Source organism: Nicotiana tabacum, chromosome 9 (assembly GCF_000715075.1).
Source record: "Nicotiana tabacum cultivar K326 chromosome 9, ASM71507v2, whole genome shotgun sequence".
Taxonomy (NCBI): domain Eukaryota; kingdom Viridiplantae; phylum Streptophyta; class Magnoliopsida; order Solanales; family Solanaceae; genus Nicotiana; species Nicotiana tabacum.
Genome location: NC_134088.1, coordinates 57,149,598 through 57,153,960, shown reverse-complemented (window position 1 = coordinate 57,153,960; position 4,363 = coordinate 57,149,598). Strand labels below are relative to the sequence as shown.

General features: G+C 39.3%; 1 non-coding gene across 1 annotated transcript; it reads right to left on the bottom strand.

The window, feature by feature from the left end:
• Positions 1 to 3,271: 3,271 nt before the first annotated feature.
• LOC142164463 (small nucleolar RNA R71) lies at positions 3,272 to 3,378 on the bottom strand. The gene has a single exon (XR_012695231.1). It is a non-coding gene; the product is annotated as a small nucleolar RNA R71 (small nucleolar RNA).
• Between the last annotated feature and the right edge of the window lie 985 nt (positions 3,379 to 4,363).

Here is a 4,363-nt window from a genome sequence, read left to right as displayed (position 1 = left end):
CTAAAATCTAGAGTTTTCATGGAAGAATTAGGGGTTTGGGTAGAAACTAGGAATTTCGGAAATTTGGAGATTTGAGCTCAATTTGAGGTCGGATTCCAAAACCAATTATATATTCGGGCTCGGGGGTGAATGGGTAAATGGATTTTGGTCTGAACCTCGGGTTTTGACCAAGCGGGCCTAGGGTCGATTTTTGATTTTTTGGAGGAAAATTTGGGAAATCTAAATGTATGCAATGTAATTGATTCCTTTAGCAATATTTGATATTATTGAGTCATTTTTGAATAGATATGAGTGGTTTAGAGGTGAATTCTACAGGAAAAGTTGTGATTAAGTATTAAGTGGCCTTCAGAGCGAGGTAAGTGTTGTGTTTAACCCTGAGTTGAGGGAATTAGGAACCTCAGATTATTTGCTATGTGAAATTCATGTGAGCGGCGTATATGTGAGGTGAGGAGTACTTATGTGCCGCCAATTTACCTATTTTTCTCGGTTTTCTCCCGTTTTTCTTATATTGTCTCTTTCTTATGCCTAATTGTTACGTGTTTAGACTAGTGTTGTTAAATTTATCGTTCTTATCATATTTACGGATTCTCTGGTGATAATTGAGTACTTATTTCAAAGTTGAGATTAATATTGTGGAACCAAATATTGAAGTAAGGCTTGTACTTGTTATTCTATCTCCCTGTTGTTATTTATGCATTGCATTATGGTAAGGGAGAGTGTTAATGCATGAAGGGTGATGCCGTTCCATATTATGAGTGTAAAAGCACGAAGGGTGATGTCGTGCCATATTGTGAGTGTTAATGCACGAAGGGTGATGTCGTGCCATATTGTGAGTGTAAAAGCACGAAAGGTGATGCCGGGCCATATTGTGAGTGTTAATGCACGAAGGGTGATGTCGTGCCATATTGTGAGTATAAAAGCACGAAGGGTGATGTCGTGCCATGATATGAGAGTTAATGCACGAAGAGTAATGCCGTGCCGTTTCTATTGATTTTATGGTGAGATTGAGAGTAAAAGTACGAAGGGTGATGCCGTGCATTTTTCCTTTACTGTATTTATCGTTTCTGTTGATTCATAGTATATTGGTTGTTCCAGTTATCATTCTGCTGTAGTTCCTTATCTCGTACTTCTCCCAACATGTTTTCCCCTCTCGTATTTCCCCTAGCTCTTCATTACTATTATTTGTATATACACTGTTAAATTGTACAAGTTGATTTGTAGGTGCCTTGCCTTAGCCTCGTCACTACTTCGTCGAGGTTAGGCTCGACACTTAGCAGTACATGGGGTCGGTTGTACTGATACTGCATTCTGCACTTTCTGCGTAGATTTTGGTGCCGGCTCGGGTTGATCGAGATTTTTGCTATTGGACCACTATCCGGAGACTCAAGGTAGATATGTCGGCGTTCACAGACCTTGAAGTCCCCGTCTACCTTTTTTGTTCTACTATTTCTTTTATTCAAATATTTGTACTTCTTTCAGACTATTACTTGTCGTGAATTCTAGAATGCTCGTGAATTGTGACTTCAGATCCGGGTGGTAGTAATTAATACAGTCTTTATATTATTCCGCACTTATTATATTTCATCTTAGCTAATTATTGTTATTTACTAAATAGAAATAAGGATTTGGTTTAATGATTCTCTAATGTTGGCTTGCCTAGCAAGTGAAATGTTAGGCGCCATCACGGTCCCGACGGTGGAAATTCCGGGTCGTGACATACTTCGGAAGCACGAATCAATCTGAGTTTTTCTCTCCACTTTTCTTTAATTTGTAGTTTAATAATTTTTAGATATTAATATGATTATTTACACAGTTATGAGTAACTAAACCCGTCATCTAGGGTTGATGAATATAATTGTTAGATGAAGTTTTTATTGCGTTTTGATATAATTGAGTCGTTCTTACTCTTTAATTATTCAACTATGTATTTCTTGTGATTAATTAAAGGGCCCTTAATTAATCGTGTCTAGTTATCTTGTCTTGCTTGAGAAAGAACACTTGATTAGATTGTTGTTGAACAACGCTACTCTTGAGTAAGTTAAGAAATTAATTACTCGAATTTAAAAGCGAGATTAGAGATAACGAAACTTTGGGCGATATTTATGAGTTGTATGAATTGTCAACTAGAGTATTCCGAGAGAATACTTCTAGTAAATTATCATAATTGATCGAGAGGTAATTGCGGTAAGGAAGAACTCATCATCTTTAGAGAGTGTTACGGCGAGATTATAGCTAACGTGGCAGGAATTAATCCGAAAATTGAGGAAATCATAAACCCTACATCCTTTTATCCTTGATTCAATCTCATTCTTGCTAATTGATAGTTTTTATTGTCATTTTTCCTTAGTTAAGTAATTTTGTTAATTCACAAATCAATTCATGAACTCTGAAAGTTGTCTGAGCTTATCATTAGTGAACTGAAAAGTTGTAGCAAATAGGTTAGTTCCCTGTGGGATTCGACTCCGGACTCTTGAACCGGATTATTTTTTGCAGCGACCGCTTAGTCCTTTTTATAAGGCATAGTTAGACGTGATCAAATTTTGACGCCGTTTTCCGGGGAACTAACAGCGTTATTCATTGCAACTTGAAAGAATTGCTAGGACTTTTAGTTTAGATCAATTTTCTATGGTGCTAAAAATATTTCCATTGAAATTGTCACGTTTGAACTCTTTTGTGCCTCAGGTGCATGCCTAGAAGCTCCTTGAGAACTGATGAACTCTTTGAAGGACTCTCAATTCCCGAGAAAGCATTCAGAACATTGAATCGGGCTAACAAGAAGGGCAAATAGCTATAACAAAATGAACAACTCAAAATTGAAATGGACGACGTCGAGAACATCAACGGGAACAATAGGAATAATCAAGTTGACTCAAACATTGGAGTGGTAGCACCTCTTGTGCCAGAAGCTGCTCTATATGATTGGGCGTAACCAACTGTTGATAATCTGGCCACCGCAATTGCAGTCCCTCCGATACAAGCGGAGATGTTTCAGATTACCAACAACATGCTGCACTTGCTGCAGAATAAAGGGTTGTTCTGCGGGTCGTACATCGAAGACCTACAACAACATCTGAAGAATTTTCTATCAATATGTGTCACTCAAAGACAGCCGAATGTGACACCTGAAACAATCAGATTATTATTGTTTCCATTCTCAGTGACTGGGGAGGCTCAAAACTTGGCTGAATTCGCTCCCAATAAACTCTATTGCTACTTGGGAGGAACTAGTCAAGCAGTTCTTAAACAAGTTCTATCCACCCATAAGACTGCAAGGCAAATTGATGAGATATTGCAGTTCAGGCAGAAACCAACTGAAACTTTGCAGGAAACTTGGGAGAGGTTTAAGGGCATGTTGGTGAAGTGTCCACACCATGGCATCCCGGATCAGATGTTAGGACAGAGATTCTGTATGGGTTTGGCTGACAGTCTAAAGGCCAATGTAGATGCTTCAGTGGGGGGTGCATTCTTGAGCAAATCATTCACAGAGTGTACGATTCTTCTTGACAAGATGGCTCAAAATTCAGGCTGGATGACGAGAGATACAATAATCACTCCAATAGAGCATTCTGTTGCTCTTGACCCAAACAATACAAATGCAGAAAACATAGCCACTCTCATGAACCAGATGATCTTGTTGACAAAGAAAATTGATGAGATGGGTACGAAATAGGTGCACATTGTTGACACAACAAATGGAGGCCTATGCACTCCCTATATAAATCAGTCATATGTTTGCTCGTGGAGTGGAGAGAATGATAACCAGGGCTTCAGAGAAGACATGAATTACATTAATAATTTTGGGGGTCAGAGGGAAGGTGGACAGCAATGGGGACCTCAAAATCAGCAGTACAGACCAACCCAGCAACAGTACAATACCAATCCTGGGGGAGCACGACCATAAGGCCAAGTCGTGCCTTATCAAATGCAGCATGGCTACAATCAGCAGCACCAATAATAGTTGGCTTACCAACCGCCTCATCAACAGTAGGTGAGCAAACAGGACGACAGTAATATGATAGAAATCAAGGGCATGCTGCAACAAATTATTGGGACAAATGGAAGGATGCAAGAAAAGTTAGCCGCACATAATTCGGCTATTAAAGGCATTGAAACTTAATTAGGCCAGCTGTCCATGGATTTGAACAATCGCTCACAAGGAACGTTGCCTGCAGACACAAACATCAATCCAAAGGAGCAGAACCCAAATTAGAATTGTAGTAAGTCTCAAGAATGGAAGGAATTTAGATAGAGAGAAAGAAGTTGCTCAATCTAGTAGAGACGCAGTGCCAATTACTCCAGTGCCATTAGAGATCGACGAGTCAACGGAGCTCACAGAGGTTGTAATTGAACAAGCTCAAGTTGA